The following is a 20,563-nucleotide window of genomic DNA, read 5'->3' on the forward strand; positions in this document are numbered from 1 at the left end:
TGGCGTGGGCAGCTCTCCCGCGGCACCACGCGTGAGCGATTTATGGAACGCATGGACTACGTCTCCCAGGATGCCCGGCGGGGGAGCGTCGGCCCGCCGCGCGGGGCCTTATGGGCAATGTAGTTCTTTTGGCCTGAGAATGCGGGAGTCGCGTTGGGTGGACAGTGCTCGCTTCCTTGTCTGCTGGCGGCTTCGCGAGTCCGCTCGGTCAGCCGGCCCACTCATTCGTTCACTTTTTAAAGTTTATTTTTATTGCTGTTAGCAACTCATGTTGGTTGCAGTAGAGAGTACAAAGATCGCTTGTCATTTGGCCTGGCTAATGCCAAGTTACTTAAACCTTGGAAACATTTGTGTAGGGCTTCAAGAGTGCCGTGCACTTACAAAGACATTTTACAGGTGTATCTCCAGTGAAAAATGTTCCGAGTAACTTTGATCCTTTATAACATCCTCAGTGTTTACTTTGCGCCAACTCTCATACACAAGAGTACACTAAAAATACTTCAAAATCTCCTCTCTTGACCTCTTGAGCACCTTTGGTGGACTCTTTCAATAGCCTATTTAGGCTCTTCTGGCCGTCTCTCCTGTCGAATGAGGGCAACGGGAGGAAAATCATTTTGACTTAAGCTAAAGATTTGAGAGATTGAGAACAGCAATAGTGAGAGACGAAGCCACAAGGCAGGAGTCAAAGTGAATGCCAGCCTAAGGGATTTGTATTGGGAACATAGCGACATTCCTGTGGCTGCAAATGTTCAGGAAGTGTCGGTAGGGAAAGAACTGGAGGCAGGGGACCAGCTGGAAGGCTGAAGGTCTACACCAGGAAACCACAGTGGGAATCGCATCTTCTCAGTTCTTTTTTTTTTTTTTTTAAATAAATTTATTTATTTATTTATTTATTTTTGGCTGTGTTGGGTCTTCGTTTCTGTGCGAGGGCTTTCTCTAGTTGCGGCAAGCAGGGGCCACCCTTCATCGCGGTGCGCGGGCCTCTCACTATCGCAGCCTCTCTTGTTACGGGGCACAGGCTGCAGACGCGCAGGCTCAGTAGTTGTGGCTCACGGGCCTAGTCGCTCCGCGGCATGTGGGATCTTCCCAGATGGAAGATCCCAGGGCTCGAACCCGTGTCCCCTGCATTGGCAGGCAGATTCTCAACCACTGCGCCGCCAGGAAAGCCCTTCTCAGTTCTTATCAGTCTTCCCTCGGCCACCTTGCCCCCTTGGCAGCCTCCGCTTCATGATTCTTGTCCCTGGCTCCAAGGCACTCTATCCTGCTGCTTCTCTTTCTGCCTTTTGACTGCTTCTTCTTTGCCCGCTGTGCTTCATTCCCTTCTTGCTAACAGTGGATATTCCTCAAAGTTCCATCCCCTGGCCAAGAACTAGCACTGGAAGGTTAGCTTCTGAGGACGCATGCTCACCCTTGTACCCAGCTGTATCCCGGCCATCTCAACAGTGCCTGGCTCATTACAGGATCTTAATAAATATGTGTTAAATGAATGAAAGGCCTGTTAACACCACCATCCTTCCCCTCATCCAGCATCAAAGTCTCGGAGCTGTCTTTGAAACTTCATCTTTTCTCCATGAATCCAATCATTTGTAACTCAAAGTATCACCTGGACAATGCTTCTTCTGTTTCCATGGCTCCCTCTCTGCCTGGCAGACCCTCATTAAGTCCCACCCACGTTAGAATGACAACATTTTAGGTGGACTGCCGCTTTCTCCATCCCATCATGCGTATCACTACCACCTCCATCCCATCATGCATGTCACTACCAGATCCATCTGAGGTGCACCCTGAGCTCGCATTTCTCTACCAAAGAGGCTTTGGTGATTCTCTGGTATCTAGTCTAGAAATTCCACCATGGTCCAAACACTATTTTTTTAAATAAATTTATTTATTTTTGGCTGCATTGGGTCTTGGTTGCCGCACGCGGGCTTTCACTAGTTGCGGCGAGCGGGGGGCTACTCTTCGTTGCGGGGTGCGAACTTCCCTCACCAGGGAAGCCCCAACTGTGGGTTTCTCATATTGATCCATGCCCTTTATTAGGTTGAGAAACTTCCCTTCTTTTCCTAGTTTGCTGAGAATTTTTATCAGAAATGGATGTTGGATTTTATCAAACATTTTTTTCTGTGCCTATTGAAATGATTACATGGTTTTACTTTTTTAGTTTATTTATATGGTGAATTACCTTGATTGATTTTCTAATGTTAAAACAGCCTTGCACTCCCGAAATAAATCTCACTTGGTTATGACGTATTATATTTTTATGTATTACATGGTACATATATATGTTTATATTATTGAATTTGGTTTGTTAAATTTTTGCTTAGAATTTTTGCATCTATGTTCTTGAGGGGTATTGGTCTGTAGTGTAGAGCAGGGCCCTATGGCGCCTTCCCAGGACATGCCTTCCCCCATATCCTCTGCTTTAGCTCCTCTCTGAAGTACCTACATAATAGTATTTTTTATTTTTCAGTTTCTATTCACAAAGAAAAAGCTCCAGTCCATCTTCTAATTTTTTTGAAAAATTCCTGACATTACAGAACTAAACTGAAATGTATTAATATTCCACTCTTACATTTCCATGACAAACAAAAGAATTTCATGAGCCAGAACAAACAAACAAACAAACAAACAAACAAGCCAGGGTAGATAATAGTATTTGATGCAAATTTCCTGCGCTGTTTTGCAGATGTGAAAACCCCCCACCAAATGGAAAAACTACTTGCTGACCATGAGCACAGACCCCCAGGCCTCCTGGAGCCTAAGGACTGATAATCTTAACCCCTGTGACACCGCCCTGCTGCCTCACCATCAGCCCATCACAGAACTGTGCACAAGCTGACAGTACCCTGTGACAGCCCCGCCTCACCTGCCCTTTAAAAATGCTTTATCAAAACCGTTCGGGGAGCTTGAGACTTTTCAGGGCATGAACCACCTCCTCTCCTTGCATGGCCTTGCAATAAACCTTTCTCTGCTCCAAACTCCTTATTTAGTTTTATTATGTGGCAATGCTGGTCTCATAGACCAATTCTATGGTCTTGTAACATGGAAGGGCAAAACCCGACTCCATGTTGGATCTGTTTCTTTTACTTTAACCTTTGCTACTTTAACCTTTGCTTTTTATTTACTTTTATTATTATAATTATACACAATGGCCTGCCTCAGGGAACCCTACCTCTCTGCCTGAATGTTAAACTAAAGGGCCTTTGTTCAGCTCTCAGGGAGACAATCTGACCCTGCCCACCTGTGAATGGCTGCAGAAAAGAAGAAATTGACACATCCCCTCCCCCATGCTGGCCAAGCCAGGAGATATTTTGTGAAATTAATGGCCTTTTTACTTTACTTCGTCACCTCCTCCCCCTCTCTGTTCTGTAAAAGAAACTGGCATCCAGACCCCGATAAGATGTTTTTGGGGGGACGCTAGTCTGTCATCTTCTTGGTCTGTTGGCTTTCTGAATAAAGTCGCTATTCCTTGCCTGAACACCTCGTCTCCCTATTTACTGGCCTGTCGTGTGGGGAGCGGAGTGAGCCTGGACTCGGTACCAGTCTCACAGAGTGAATTAGGAAATTCCTTATGCTTCTACTGGAGTATATTGTATCTATATTCCAGAATATTTTCTGGAATGATAATTGGTAGTACTTCTTTTTCCAATGTTTGGTACATTTATCAGTGAAGTTATCTGGGTTTGAGGTTTTATTTGTGGGAAAGTTTGTATTGCAAATTTAATTTTAATTTAAAATACATAGGTTATTTCTATTCAGCGTATTTATTTATTCTTGATTAAACTCTAGTAGTTTGCATCTTTTAAGAAATTTGGGGCTTCCCTGGTGGCGCAGCGGTTGAGAATCTGCCTGCCAATGCAGGGGACACGGGTTCGAGCCCTGGTCGGGAAGATCCCACATGCCGCGGAGCGGCTGGGCCCGTGACCCACAATTGCTGAGCCTGCGCGTCTGGAGCCTGTGCCCCGCAACAAGAGAGGCCGCGATAGTGAGAGGCCCGCGGACCGCGATGAAGAGTGGCCCCCGCTTGCCACAGCTAGAGAAAAAAGCCCTCGCACAGAAACGAAGACCCAACACAGCCATAAATAAATAAATAAAAATTAAAAAAAAAAAGAAAAGAAATTTGTCCATTTCATCTAAGTTGTAGAATATATTGGCATAAACTTGTTCATGATAATCTCTTATTCTTTTAATATCTTTAGAACCTGTAGTAGTGATGCCACTTCTCTCATTGCTGATATTGGTCATTTCTTCTTCTCTCTCTCTCTCTCTTTTTTTTTTTTCTGATCAGTTTGGCTAGAGCTTTATCAAGTTAATTCAGTTTTTCAAAGAACGAGCTTTTGGGTTCATTGATTATCTCTATTGATTTTCTATTTTCTATTTCATTGATATCTATTCTAAAATAAACCTACCTGCAGGTAGACCACTCACCACCATTTTTATTTTTCAGACATTTATCTGAAACTTTTGCAGTCACCAAGGTAAATGGTGACTAAGCAAATGTCACCAGTTATAGTTTGGGTGTCCTGGACGGAGCCATCTGGACCCCTAACAAAGATTATGCCCCTAGGTTGGCTCTAGAATCCCTCACCAAATGGTCCTCAAGATCTAATCTGACACCAATGAGTTTACCCATGAAGGTGTCTAGAAAACCTTCATAGTGTAGTTTGGTCCAATGCAACAAACATTTCCTTGTGTGCTTCCTCTGTACGAGGCATAGCATGGGTATTGTGGGAGGAGAGTACAAATATGAAGACATGTCCCCTGACCTCAAGGAGTGCTTGATAGAGTGTGAGACAGATACAGAGATTCCTGAAGGAGGGTACCAGGCCTGTTGGGGCAATCCCACAACAGACGTCTAAACAGAAGACTGTGGAAGCAGAGAGAAAAGAGAAAGCAGTCCCAGCAGAGTGCTTCGGGCAAACACTGGGCAGGTAACCCTATTATGTGACATATCTAGAGAAAGCAATTTAAAATAGATGACAAACACATTCCATCACATCCCTAGAATGGGAGGTGGGGTTGTCAATCTTATCTCAACATTTCAGAAGCCTCAGAGGGTTTGGAAATGGAATAAGACAAGCAGTAACATCAAGCATCACAGAGACTCTTGTCGACCTCAAGTTCACTGCCAGTGAGGAGGTCAGTGGCAAGGTGCTTCAAATCTTTCCTTGGAATCTGGGATGCCAATCACTTTCTGGGCAAAGAGTCTTTGGTACGCTGAAGATAAAATCCAAATTTTCCTTTGGGACAAATTGCGAAAATACCAGCTTTATTGAAACTTACCCTCTTTTTTTTTATCATTCTGAGTCCTTAGGTTCCAAGAGCATTGTTTAATAATTCTGTTTCTAAAAGGGCATTACAGTGCAATGTCTCTGCTCATGGTAAAGATCAAAAGCTATCTCATCTGGAAAACATACTACTACCTGTTTCAGCAAATGCTTCTCATTCATTATCATCCTTATGAGTAATTCATTGGCAGTGAGTGTAATTTTTTTTTTTTTTTTTTATGAATGTCTAAATACACGCCCTCTCCTGAGGCAGGTTTTGTGCCTGTACTTATGCCGCTCCTGTTACATGAGCTTAGAATCCAGGCAGCTGGATTGCTCTGGGCTGCAGTTAACAGATGGCACCTGCGATTTTAACCGGCTTCCTTCCCCTGTGCATATGTCTGCTGCTGACACCTGGCTTTGCTGAGGCAGGCAAGCTGCTGGTAGTACCCATGGATGGGAGCCACTGGTTTACCATGCGTCCGGTCGTGGAGAAACTTGCCCACAGAGGGCATGAGGTGGTCTTAGTCATACCAGAGGTGAGTTGGTACCTGGGAAGTTCATTCAATCTTACGGTAAAGACTTATTCCACGTCTTACATTCTGGAGAATTTGAATAGTGAGTTCCAGAAGTTCTCCGATTTTCACTGGAAAGCTCAGCCACGAAGTCTACTTCTTATGTTGATGAGTTCATCCAACAAAGCTTTTGACTACTTTTTTTCACATTGTAAGAGTTTGTTTGAGGACACAAAATTAGTAAAATACTTAAAAGAGAGTTCTTTTGATGCAGTGTTTCTAGATCCTTTTGATATGTGTGGCTTAATTGTAGCCAAATATCTTTCACTCCCATCTGTGGTCTTCACCAGGGGAGTATTTTGCCATTATCTTGAAGAAAGCACTCAGTGTCCCATGGCTCTTTCTTACGTTCCTAGAGATTTCTCAGGGTTCTCCGATGTCATGACTTTCGGACAGAGACTGTGGAATCATATCCGGCACTTGGAGGAACGTTTATTTTGCCACTATTTTTTCAAAAATGTTGTAGAAATTGCCTCTGAGATTCTCCAGACAACTGTCACAGCATCTGATCTCTTCAGCCAAATATCAATTTGGTTGTTACGACGTGACTTTGTTTTGAACTATCCCAAACCTGTGATGCCCAACATGGTCTTCATCGGTGGCATCAACTGCTATGAGGGAAAGCTGTTGTCAAAGGTAAGTTACTTCTCCTTTAGCATATTAAGAATTAATCAGGCTTTGGACATTAAAAAAAAAAAAGATTCCTTATTAAACTGTGATTTGTCATTTATATCCTTTGCATTTGTAATTTCTCTCCAGTTGAACAAACTATTTTGTGCCAGTTCATTTAATTGTGCATCATCAAATTTTACAAAGCTGTCTTCTATGATATGTATGTGTATACAATTGATGTAATTGTATATAATTTCCAGGCTGCATTTTTAAATCCTGTTTTAGGAAAAATACTGAAAAATACAGTAAGAAATGAAACTTCCCTTTTGTTAATCCAATGCCACCCCCTACAGGAAAATGCTTTTAGCCGTTTTGTATGTATCTTTTCCAATTTTTCTGAAATTATTTAATATTATTTAATATAAGCGCATATATCTAATGTAAATTCTCACACCCACTTATTAAAATACAATCTAGTATCAGACTGGATATATTGTTCTTTACCTTGCTTTTTTTCAATTGCCAATAAATTGTGGACATCTTTACAGTCAGTACATACAAATCTGTCACATTCTTTTTAATAGTTGCATAAAATTCTTTACTTTGGATGTACCATATTTATTTAACTAACCAATATTGACAGATATTGATAGCTTTTCCCATTTTTTCTTTTATAAGCAAGACTGTATTAACATTCTTAATTTCTTTACCTTCATATATTTCTATGTTTCTATGTTCTTGTCTCTGTAAGCTAGAGTCCTTAGGAGTAGTGTTGCTGGGTCAAATAGTATATACATACTATATTTTAATGAATTCAACAAATTGCTTTCAAAATATTGAACAACCTGACACTTTGGTCAAAAGTATACAAGAGCTCTGTTTTTCTATACCCCCTCCACCTCCAGAAGTTGTCAAAGTTTAAAATTTTTAGCAAAATAATTCTACATAGCTGCATCAATTTTTGTTTCCTATTTTCTTAGATATACTGGCCATTTGTATTTCCTCTTTTGTGAGTTATGTATTCACATTCTCTAATCATTTTTATAGAACTTTCTTTTTATAGCTAATTATTATGTCTCTTGAGTATTAGGAATATTAATACTTAGTTTTTTATATGTGCTGCAAATATTTTTTTCCTTGGCTATCTTTCATCTTTCCTCATACGGGACTTTCATTTTTGGGTAGTCAAACTGGTTGACTTTTCCTTTAATGGTTTCTGGATTTCAGCTTGTTTAGATCTTTCCAAGTCTGACATATATAAGCAATTTTTTCTATATTATGTCTTAATGTTTTAATTCCACCAATGTTAATAGTTTTATTTCTTATAATAAGAACTTTGCATGGTATAAGGATCTAACTTCATTATTTTTCCTAAACTAGTCCATTATCCCAACATCATTTAATAAAAAATCCTCCTTCATTCATTGAATTGAAATGCATCATTATCATATTTTAAATTCCCATATTTATTTGCATCTGCTTTTGAACTTCCAGTCTTGCTCCACTGATTTATTTATCTATTCATGTGCCAGGACCATATTTTGATTATAATAGCTTTGTAGTAAGTTTTAATATCTGGTAGGGCATGCCCCATACTCATTATTCTTTTTTTTCCAAGTTTTCTTAGTGATTCTCATAATTTATTCTCCTTCACAAAATTGAAAATTGTTTTATCTAGTCCAAAATATAAAAATAAACCATTAGGGTTCTGTTACTATTATGTAAAATATTTTTACTCCTTTGAGAAAGGTGAGATTGACTGGCTATTAGCATTAGGGAAAGGAGCCACATTGTTAGGATCAGTAATGGTTCGGATAGGGAGTCGGAAAAGAATATGAATGAGAAATTAAGGCTATTGTCATTGAATTGATTAAGAAGAAGTAGGCTTGTGAGACTAATTAGCAGACTATGGGTTGTGGAGTTAATTCAGATTATGTTGCTTTTTGATAGTCAAGTTAGGGGTATTAGTATAATTGTGGGGATAATAAATTTTAGCATTGGAGGAGGTTAAGGTTTTGTACGTAATCGGTGCCATAGGTATTTGATACTATTACCAATAAGGCTAATCTGCGTGCTGCCTCGCAGGCTGCGAACACCAGCAAGAGGATGGGTATTATGCTGGCTAAGGTGAAGTGTGAATTTAGGATTGTTAGGGTCGCCAGGATGAATAGTGATAATATTATGCCTTCTAGACATAGTAGTGAGGATATTAGGTGGGATAGATATATTAGTAATCCTATAAGGGATATAGTGAAAGCTATAATAATATTTATATACACTAAAGACACTTGGTAATTATGAGTTTAGTCAAAATAATTTGTTTTGTTTTAAACTAAATACAGTTTAGTTCAGTCCATTCCAGTCCTTTTTGAGTTCACGTGTAGGCCAGGCTAATTGCCAATAATGAGATTAAAAGTAAAATCATGGTGAGTATTGTTTTTAGATTACTTGTTTGAGTTGCTCAGGGGAGGGACAGTAGGAGGGCAATTTCTAGGTGGAAAAGGAGGAATTTGATTGCTACTAGGAAAAATTTTATGGAAAAAGGCAGGCGGACGGATCCTATAGGGTCCAATGTGCATTCATAAGGGCTTGTTTTCTCTGTGTAAGTGTTTAGCTGGGAGAGTCAGAAGGCGATGAGTACAAGCAATGAGGCCAGTGCAGTATGTGTTAATAGGGTCAGTATTAAGTTTATTATTCTTTTTCGGGGTGTACCAAAACTAACTGATTAGAAGTCAGTTGCACCAATTAATACTATAAGAATTATGAGCCTCATCAATAGATACGTAAAGGAATAGTCATAAAACATCTACAAAATATCAGTATCAAGCAGCGGCTTCAAAGCCGAAGTGGTGGTTGGATGTGAAGTGAAATTTTAATTGGTGCAGGAAACAAACAATAAGGAAGGTGGACCCAATGATTATGTGCAGTCTGTGGAATCCTGTGGCTATGAAGAAAGTTGACCCATATACCCTATCTGAGATGTAAATGGGGCTTTGTAATACTCTGAGGCTTGTAGGGGTGTGAAATAGACGCCAAGGGCAATTGTAATAAAGAGGGCTTGGAGTACGTGCTTGCGATTTCCTTCCGTAGGGCTGTGGTGGGCCCGGGTGATAGACACCCAGAGGCTAATAGCATGGAAGGGTTGAGAAGCGGCACCTCTAGGGAGTTTGGAGGGCGAATGCCTGTTGGCGCCCAGCACCCGCCTAATTCAGGGGTAGGGGCGAGGCTTGAGTGATAGAAGGCTCAAAAGAAGCCGGTAAAAAAGAGGACTTCTGAGACGATAAATAAGATTATTCCCTATCGAAGTCCCTTTTGGACGATTGGTGTGTGATGGCCTTGGAAGGTGCTTCCTCGAATAACATCTCGTCATCACTGATATATTGTCAGAGTGTTGGTTAGTAGGCCTAATATTAGTATAATTATTGAGTTGAAGTGGAATCACATGATTAGGCCCGACGTTATGAGGAGGGCTGAAAGGGCTCCTGTAAGGGGTCAAGGACTGGGGTTTACTATGTGATACGCGTGGGTCTGGTGGGTCATTATGTGTTGTCATGGAGATATAAGCATACTAAGAGGGTAAATATATAGGCTGGAATTATAGCAACGGCAAATTCGAGGCTAGTGAGTAGGGTGAGAACAATGAATGTAATGAAAGCTGTGATGGTGTTGATGCTTATTAGCACTAAGATTGTTCCTCCGATTAGGTGTATTAATACATGACCTGCTGTAATATTGGCTATTAATCGCACAGCTAGTGCTACTGGCTGGATAAACAGGCTGATAGTTCGATAATCACTAGCATAGGGATGAGGAGGGTGGGTGTGCCTTGTGCTAAGAAGTGGGCCAAAAATGCTTTTGCTTTGTTATGGAAACCTATAACCATGGTGCTGGCTCATAAGGGAATGGCTATTCCACATTTATTGAGAGCTACGAGGTGGGTGTAGACGGGTGGGGTAGTAGTCCCAGAAGGTTGGTTGACCCAATAAATAGAATGAGAGACATCTTTTTGCTATGCTTTTCCTATTCAGAATATAGTACTTCTCTTTACTTAATCAGATCTTGTTTTAAGTCTACCAATGAAAACTTGCATTTTTCTTTGTATGTCTTTTATTTTTTCTTATTAAAATTTATTCCTAGGCATTTTATTACTTTGGAAACTATTGTGAACAGAGTATATTTTCATTTCTATTTTGAAGTGGTAATTAAAGTATAGCTTTGCTTTTTGCACATTTATTTTGATCTAGCCATACTACTAATCACTCTTAGTAGTTTGTAAGTTTTTTTATGTATACAATATTGTCTGCAAATAATAACCTCCCATATTCATACCTCTTATTTTGTTTCACTGAAACATATACCTTCAAAACATCATTGAGTCATTAGTTCAATAACAATTATTCAATAGTTTATGAATAATGTTGAATAGTTGGTCCAGACAGTTTGAATTGGAGTTCAATCACTTGCAATTGAAAAGGTACTTTCAAATACAGGAGTAATATTCCTGGCAAATGCAGAGTCTCTAAATCCAGATGAAATGCTTATCTCAGCCTATTATTTTATTAGGGAAGTCCTATTTATTTTTATCTATTGATCTGGCTGCTTATAAGGCTCAGTACATTTTATAATATAGTCATATTCTCTTTTTCCCCTTCGAACTAAGGAGAGGTTACAGATGGATTAGGTACTCAGTGAATATATGTTATGGACACTCTGCTTATGTAACTCCTACTACTTAGAGCATGAATCAAGTCTGGCTAGGACAGCATTTTATAAGGGCCTCTGTTCACCTTGCCTTGCCCCCTGGGGACCCCTGGATCCTCACATAGATGAGGAAGTTTCACCCAGACTGGGTACACACCGCCCCCCCCCCCACACACAGATGATAATGTTGGATTTATTTAGCATGACTGAATGCAAGAAAACGAGAATCAAAATATTGGTTGGGCTGTAGAATGTACAGACTTGTATAAAGCACCCCATTTTTACGAGGAAATTTTTTTGGAATAAAAATAATTAAGCACTTACCGTCATACATGTGCTAAAAGTGAATTTAAGTGTTTTTGGAGCAGAGAACATATTATTTTGTTTGTGTAAATTCAAGATGTTATATCAGGAAAACTTTATGTAAAGGGCCAGAAAGTAAATGTTTTAGATTTTTCATGCCAGTAAATACCCCAGCTCTGACACTTAGCAGCGACATCACCTTGGGTAAGAACCACTGTTTCTAAATAGGTTAAATAGGGATAAAATAGTAGCACCACACACAGCTCTTTTCCAGATCAGAAACGGTAATGCATGTAGAGTGCCAGGTGTCTGGCAAAGAATCAGTGACAGCTGTAACTGCCATAACTGCGTGGTGCTAGGTATTTCCCAGTACGATTATTTCCAACCTTCACAATATTAACAGTAACGATGAGATCAGGCTCTTTTCAAAACAACATGATCAGATGTCAATATTCTCCTCTTGTTGGGAGCCTCCTATGAATTATTTAACCCTCAGATGGATAGAGTCCCCTTAGGGAGAGTTTAGAAATTAAATATAACAAAAGCCTACATAGGTTAACATTGTTATTAGCCCCGTTTTGCAGATAATGAAACTGCGGCACAGAGAGGTTGAGCGAGTTGCCCATGGTCACAGCTCTGGTAAGTGAGGAAGGCACATGGGCTTAGTTGCTCTGCGGCATGTAGGATCTTCCCGGACCAGGGATCGAACCCATGTTCCCTGCATTGGCAGGCGGATTCTCAACCACTGCGCCACCAGGGAAGCCCGAGGTGAATTTTAAATGTCAGTAAGTATTAACAATTTACTCTCCCTCCAGCAATGTATAAGTATACCCTTTTCTTCAAATTCTTGCTCACACTTATCTTCAGACTTTAGGTTTTTGCCAATCCAATAGGTGAAAAATATCTCAAGGTTATCTTAATTTGCATTTCCCTCATTAACTGTTTATCTTTTTTTAAAAAATTAAGTTGTTTGACCAGTGAAGAAGAGAGCTGGAGCTGACCTCCCTCAATGAATATAACCAATGCCACCTCTGATCCTATTAGCTCTTCGGGTAACCCCACCATATTCTTGACTCAGTGAATTTGTTGGAAGGCTTTTCGTTGCTTGCAATTTTATTGGCTCAAATACTGGGAAAATCTCAGGGTATACTGATTAGGTGTGGCTTGCTCCAGGGATCAAACCAAGACACCAGGACCCATTTTTCACCTTTAATTCTTGTATCTGCTTCTGATGGTATCCTTCTGGGTGTCATGATACCCAAGCACCTGGGGCTCTAGCCGGAGTCCTTTTCCCAGGATTCCTAGTAAAGTTCTTCTGCCTCATTGGGTCTCATTAAGTGACATGTCCATCTCTGCACTAATCACTGTGGCCGAAGGGATGAGATGTGCTAATCGGTTGAGGCCTAGGTCACATGTTCTATCCCAGAGCAGCTCTCGCGGAGCCTCACCTGAAGTCCAGGGGAGATCGCTGGGATGAGTCACTTCCTAATGACTTTCCACACTGGACAAATTAAAGATGTTTTCAATTTAGATGTCAGGTTTTTTATTGCTAGTTTATCTTATAAATCTATTATCATATAGATTTCTCTGTGTCCTAATCTGAGTTTATTTTAAGAAAAAGTGGGTGGGTACTAAATAGGAATGTCCCCAGGAAAGGATGATCTGCCAACTTTTAAGGCAATCATTTTGGGGCTTATAAGCATTTTGTATTTGAAGTCTTTGATCTTTGTTCTCTTTTAGGTATTTTTTTCCCTATTGTGATACTTGTAGATACTTTTAAATTTAAACTTGAAATTTAACAAATTCCCCAGCAAGTGAAAGAAATACTATTGGCTATGGGTATTTTTCTTTCTCTCGTTCTTTTTTTTTTAAGGACAGCCGTTTCCTTTTTTAATTTTTATTATTATTATTATTTTTTGGCTGCACCACGCGGCATGTGGGATCTTATTTCCCTGACCAGGGGTCAAACCCACGCCGCCTGCAGTGGAAGCGCAGTCTTAACCACTGGACCGCCAGGGAAGTCTGGTATTTTTCTATTAATGTTTCTTAGAATATATAGGTCTTTCCATGGTAGATTTTGGTCTTTATCAGCTCTGGAAAGTTTTATTCTTTTGCCATTGCACTGTATCTTTTCAATTTATGCTATTTTTAAAACAATTAATGCTATTGAGGTATTATTTACATGTAATAAAATGCACCATTTTAACTGTACATTTCTGAGTTATAATTTTATATACCCATGTAACTGTCACCACAGTCAAGATATGGGACACTTCCATCACTCCAGTAACTGGCCTTGTGTTCTATCCCAGTCAACCAACACCTTCCCTAGACCTTAGGCAACCACTGATCTGGTATCTGTCACTGAGATTAGAATACTCTTTTCTAGAGTTTCATCTGAATGGAATTATACAAATATGAATGGAAAAAAGCTGCTATGAATATTTGAGTACATGTGTTTATGTGAATAAATCGTTTTGTATTTCTTGGGTAAATACTTAGAAGCAGGATTGCTGGGTTGTATGGTAGGTGTATGTAAACTTTATAAGAAACAGCCAAACTGTTTTTTAAAGTAATTGTACTATTTTACATTCCTGCCTTTACATTCTTGCTGACACTTGCGATTATCAGTTTTTTATATCTTAACCACTCTTGTGGATGCGTAGTAGAATTTCATTGTGGCTTTAATTTTCATTTCTTTCTTTCTTTCCTTCTTTCATTCCTTCCTTCTTTTTTGGTCACACTGCGTGGCTTGCGGTATCTCAGTTCCCGGACCAGGGATTGAACCTGGGCCACAGCAGTGAAAGCGCCGAATCCTAACCACTAGGCCACCAAGGAACTCCCTAATTTGCATTTCTTTATGACTGCTGACGATGAACATCTTTGCATGTGCTTACTGATCACATGCATATCTTTGAAGAAAACAGTGTCCCTTCAAATCTTCTGCTTATTTTTATTGGGGTAGTTGTCTTCTTATTTTTGAGCTGTAAGAGCTCTTTATATGTTCTGGATACACGTCCTTTGTCAGATACATGTTTTGCTGATGTTTTCTCCAGGTGTGTGGTTTATATTACATTTTTAAAATAATGTCTTTCAAAGAGCAAAAGTTTTAAATTTTGATAAAGTCCGACTAATCAATTTTTTAATAGTTTGTACTTTTTGTGTCCTAAGAAATCTTTGCCTATCCTAAGGTGTGAAGATTTGGTCCTATGTTTTCTTCAAAAAGTTTAAATAGTTTTAGTTTTTCTGTTTAGGTTTATGAGAGTGGCAGTGGGGAATACCATCTCTCAGAGGTCAGGCTCGAGAGATGTCGTTTTCTATTTCTGGCCTTTGTGGGGTGACCTCACCCACACCCCTGGCGTCAATCACCACCATATCCTGATGGTTCCAAGTCCATCCGTGCAATCCAGACCCCTCCTCTGCTCCAGATCCGTGAAGCCAACTACCTTGGACATGTCCTCCTGGTGTTTCACAGACACAGGGAACACCTGCTGCTCCCTCCCCACAGCCCTGCTTCTCCCCAGGGCCCGCATCTCTGTGAAGGTACCACCATCCTCCCAGGGGTCCAGCTCTCCCCAGGGGCTCCGAGTACAAGAAGTGCAAGTAGAGATCAGATGACACCAACGTCTAAGTAAAGTGCCCCTGCATTAATGTAGAATGGGAGAGAGCCCTTTAGTGGGACAAGAACAATCTCACTCCTCTGCAGGTGTGTCCCTGCCCTCACCCCAATACGCACAGACATTTTAATTGGTTTGGGGGAGTAGTTCAGGGGCTGAAATATTTCACCCCTAGCTAAGAACCCCTTTCTAGTGCCCAGTCTACGCACAACTTCCAGATCCAGACCATCCTCCCCTGGGCAGTGCGGGATGCCCTCTGCAGCCCTGTCCCTGCCTTCTCTGGACCCATCCTTCATGCGCTGTCCTCTGTGAGCGCCCCCTAGCAGATGCTTCCTGTACTGCCTCTCACATCTGTTCTGTCTCCAGTGCTCCTGCAACTGTGATTCAGGCCCTCACCTCACACCTGAATATGACACCTGGGGTCCAGGTTGACCCCTCTGAACTATTCCCTACTTCTTTGCAAAAGGGACTTTTAAAAAACACAAACTTGGGGCTTCCCTGGTGGCGCAGTGGTTGAGAATCTGCCTGCCAATGCAGGGAACACGGGTTCGAGCCCTGGTCTGGGAAGATCCCACGTGCCGCGGAGCAACTAAGCCCGTGAGCCACAACTACTGAGCCTGCGCGTCTGGAGCCTGTGCTCCACAACGGGAGAGGCCGGGACAATGAGAGGCCCGTGCACCGCGATGAAGAGTGGCCCCCGCTTGCCACAGTTGGAGAAAGCCCTCGCACAGAAACGAAGACCCAACACAGCCATAAATAAATAAATAAATAAATAAATTTAAAAAACCCCACAAAACCCCACAAACTTGGCCAGGCCACAACAACTTTAGTTGTTGCCCGAGACTTCGGGATGAAGCTCAAGCCCCCAACTTGTGGTCCCTAGTTAAAAGTTGAATTGTGGCCCCCTCAGGGGCCACAAAAGATATGTTGTAGTCCTAACCCTTAGCACCTCAGAATATGAGCTTGTTTGGACACAGTGTGTTTACAGAGGTAGTCAAGTTAAATGAGGTCATTTGGGTTGACCCTAATCTAATATGACCAGTGTCCTCATGAAAAGAGATTTAGCCACAGAGACAGACATGCACAGAAAGAAGATAATGTAAAGACACCCAGGGGGAAGATGGGAAGAGTGATGCACCTATAAGCCAAGGAAGACCAAGGTTGCAGGCAAACACCAGAAGCTGGAAGAGGCAAGGGAAGATTCTCCTTCAGAGCCCTCAGCGGGAGCGTGGCCTTGCTGACACCTTGATTTGGACCGTGCCCTCAGAATGTGAGACAATACATTTCTGTTATTCTAAGTCACCCAGTTTGGGGCACTTTGTTACAGCAGCCCTAGAGGTGAATACAGCCCTCTCCGTTTTCAGCCTCCTGCGTCCTGCTCTTGTATGCTTCATGAGTTTCCCAAGGTGTACAGTTCTCTTACTGTTAGGAATGCTTCCTGCCATGTCCATGCCTCTGTGCACGTGGGGCCCATCAAAGCACCAACTATGACTTGCCCTCTTGTAAAAAGCCATAAAAATTGGTGTTGGGAAAGGCAGTCTCATGCATGCAGTGTTTTGGCCCTCACTTGGTGGCATAAGAATGGGCCTTGGCTTAGAACTCTTCCTTACCAAGAGCCTATGCCTGGCTTATCACCTTGTGTGGGAGTATCTTTCCCTGTTTCAGTTTCAATGACTGCTCTTTTGTCTTTGTTTGAAGTGCGTGCATCTTATGGCACTTGGCCAACCCTACTGTTACATCTGTCCTCCTCGGAGAGGGGATGGGGTCTTTCCACCGCGGCACAGGGGGGAGGCATGTAGGCAAATTGCCCTGCATCAGGCATCAGGGGAGACGGACTGGCCGTGGAAGACTGATGCCCACTGTTGGAGGTGACCTTGCTCTGTGTCTTCTCTGCATAAGTAAAGTGTTGTCCCATCTGGTGTGTGACTGCACTGTGTTCTTCTTGGCGACTCAGATACCGACATGTAGTGGGCAGAGGTGTTTGTACTTCTATTCCTGGCGGCTGGCATAGTGATGATCTTTGCTATTCTCCATGTAGTTGGTGTCCTGCTCTGGGATTGGGGACCAGTGCTCTGTAATCTGCTTGACAGATATGATAGGATATAAGCTGGGAGTAGAGATCAGAAACTGAGCCTTGGGGAAAACCTGCAGTTATGTGGCTGGGACAGAAAAAGAGAGCATAGATGTTGCTGTTGGAGGGGAAATAAGAGAACCAGGACCCTGGACGCACAGCCTCCAGGGATGATGCAGGATTGCCAAGGAAACACACCACAGCTTGGTGGAGACATTAGGGGCTTGTCAACTCCACTGCCCCAGGGTGATGCCGGCTCCCTGGGTCTGATGGGCTGACTGAGGTGCTGGCTACTTTCTGACCACATGGGCACAAATGGGTTGTGGATAGTCTCCCTGTTGAGAGGTAAGAGCTGGTGCATTGGGCGAGGGCAGAGTAGGAGAGGTGGGTGCTAAGAAGAGCGGGGAAACTCTCCTTTGGCTCTTGGCCACCCTGGGGCTCCCATGCCATCTGCTGTCTCCTTCATCCCTTTCAACCTCCACTGCTTTGGCTTGCTCTCCAGTGCCTTCAGATAGCCTTTCAAAAAGAAATACTTCCTGGGAATTCCCTGGCGGTCCAATGGTTAGGACCCGGAGCTCCCACAGCTGGGGCAGGGTTTGATCCCCAGTCAATCCCACAAGCCGTGTGGCAGAGGCAAAAAAAAAAATTTCCCAGGAGATTATAATCATTATGTGTGGGAGCATTGGACTGATAGGAGCTACTCCTACCGGAAGCCAGAAATACTTCTAGGTGAATTTAAATATATATATATTTTTGGTCATATTACAAATCCCAGGGAGATTTTGCTTGGCCTGCCATTACATCTATAGCTTAATTGGGGGCAAAATCAAGAGTGTTGGAATGTTAAATCTTCCCACGCAGGATGTTGTATGCCTCTTCATTTATTTTATTCTAGTCTAGATTGATATCTCTAACTGGAGCAGAGAAAACACCACCACCCTTTCCAATCCCCTAAGTGCACTGTGTATCCTAACTTGGCTTATAGCCTCTGTATTAGGTTGAGTGGCAAACACACGGCAGCTGATCACAGTGAGGAAAGCCAGAATGTTGCCCTGGATACTCGCTGACAGGTGTCCATTGCAGTCAGAGCCAGACCAGTAACAGGGGCTACTGAGCTCTTAGCAGAACGAAGGGGATACAACTCTGCTAACTTGCTGCTTCTGCCACCAGATAGGGTGTCGCTAGATTCACTGGTGGCTGGAAACCCAAACAGCAGCTTCTCTTGCTAACAACACTGACAGCAGCTGCAGCAGCAAAAACAAGCTTGAAGTCCCACCCTCCCGGCGGCCCTGCTCCCTTCCCTAGCATATCCTTATACCCTGAAAGTAGCAAATGAGCAGCCTTGATCCTACACTCTCAAGAAGTTCTGCATGGCAGTTTGTGGAAATGAATGGGGGACAGAAATGATAGGATTTAACCTGGGAGTAGAGGACAGAAACTGAGCCTTGGGGAAAACATGCAGTTATGTGGCTGGGACAGAAAGAGGATCCAGAAAAAGAGGGCAGAGATGTTGCTGTTGGAGGGGAAATGAGAGAAGCAGGACCCTGGACTCACAGCCTCCAAGGATGGTTAAAGCAAACGCTCCCTGCACAGTGGCAGCTGGTATGACACAGGAGGCGTCTTGGCGTGCACGTGTTTGCTCAGTGGTGGATCCCTAATGGGGGTAACTTTCTCCAAAAGGGAAGCCTCAGCCTGGCCGGTCCTGCGGCCTGGGACAGGATGTCGCTATGGCAGAAGCCATGGATGCAGAAGAGCGTGCTCAGTGAGAGAGAGAGAGCTGGGCAGCCCAAGGAGCCCTCCCGCACCATCCCCAGGGCAGACGGGACACGGAGATGTCAGTATCTTGCTGAGCACATGCGGGCATCAGTCTCTGTAGCAGGGCCGGACTCATGGGCCCCACCTCAGAAGGTCCCACAAATTATGGAGCCCCTCTGTTCTGGAGGAATCTGTCCTTATCAGGACTTAGGACTGTAAATGACCTTGGAGCAGAATCTGAACATAAACTATAAGATGTATCAAAGGCCCAGATTAATGTACACCGCAGTCCCTAAACAGAGTAGCAGAAGACTGGAGCCTCCAGCATCAGAAGAGGAATTCAGAGAGCCTGCTCCGAGGCCAGGGGACGGCGCTCTCTGAATCCACTCTGTCATTGCTAAGGGTTGCCTTGTCCACTGACGCCTTAGATAATGGCAACCCCTATTCCACGAGGTAGATACAGAATTCTCAACCAACCCTTCTGCTGTCCTTCCTCCGGAATCCCTCCAGATATTTCCATAGCTGACAGCCACTTCAATAGACTCTGCCCTGAACATTGCAAGAGGTGTCCCCATGTGGAACGGGAACAAAACGGACAGCCGGCATCCCCTCCCCGCTGAGAGAAAGCTGTCTTGGCAATGTTATATATTTCCCTGGATGTGCTCTGTGTTCACCCATGATTGGGGGAAAGAGTTGAAAGAGTTATCAAATAAGGTCACATCCAGCAGAGAGGTTCTGGCTGGGACTAGGGCGTAGGTGACTCCTCAGAGCTCAGTCACAGCCCCATAGAACATGGTTAACAGAGAAATAGGAGGTGATCAAAGGGAATGCGCAGGCACAGCCTTGCTTTGGGCATTGGATGAAAAACAAGAGAGTGAACTTGAATGCTCCCCAGAGGGAACAGCAGAGTCAGATGAGTTTTTCCAAGATAAGGGGGAGCGGTCTTTCCCCGGGTGAAAGCAGAGGTGATGAAACACAGGGATAGACTTATTCTGTAATGATTAATGTAAGGAGGGAGCACTGCCTTCCAATTACATGCCATTTTGCTTAAGTGGCCTGATGATAAGATAAAGAAAACAAATGCAGGCGGCACAGCCTGAACGGAAAGTCAGCTGCTTTTGGCTTCTGCAGAGATGTCCCTGGGACTGCAGCTTCCCTGGCAGGTGCTCCCTGGCCTCTTGCTCTGCCTGTGGGTCGGGCGATGGGCCGAGGCTGGGAAGGTGCTGGTGGTCCCCATGGAGGGCAGCCACTGGCTCAGCATGCGGGAGGCCGTGCGGGAGCTCCATGCCAGAGGCCACCAAGCAGTGGTCCTTTCTCCTGAGGTGAATATGCACATCAAGGCAGAGGACTTTTTCACCATGAAAACCTATGCCATTCCATACACCCAGGATGAATTTGATTACATCATGACAGGCAAGATTCATCTGTTTTTTGAAAGAACACATTTTCTAACACTGTTTTTGGAAACTATGGCCTCTTTGAAAAATATGTCTTTGGTCTTTCAAAGGTCTTGTGAGGAACTATTGTATAACAAGGACCTGATCAGGCACCTGAATGCCAGTTCCTTTGATGTGGTTTTAACGGACCCCGTTTACCCCTGCGGAGCGGTGCTGGCTAAGTACCTGTCGGTTCCGGCTGTGTTTTTTTTGCGTTCCATTCCATGTG

The 20,563-nt window shown here is 43.0% G+C and overlaps 1 pseudogene; it reads right to left on the reverse strand.

Moving 5' to 3' along the window:
- Nucleotides 1–9,990: 9,990 nt before the first annotated feature.
- LOC133090357 (ATP synthase subunit a-like) lies at nucleotides 9,991–10,453 on the reverse strand (annotated as a pseudogene).
- Between the last annotated feature and the right edge of the window lie 10,110 nt (nucleotides 10,454–20,563).

The sequence above is a fragment of the Eubalaena glacialis genome, chromosome 1, assembly GCF_028564815.1.
Source record: "Eubalaena glacialis isolate mEubGla1 chromosome 1, mEubGla1.1.hap2.+ XY, whole genome shotgun sequence".
Classification (NCBI taxonomy): Eukaryota; Metazoa; Chordata; class Mammalia; order Artiodactyla; family Balaenidae; genus Eubalaena; species Eubalaena glacialis.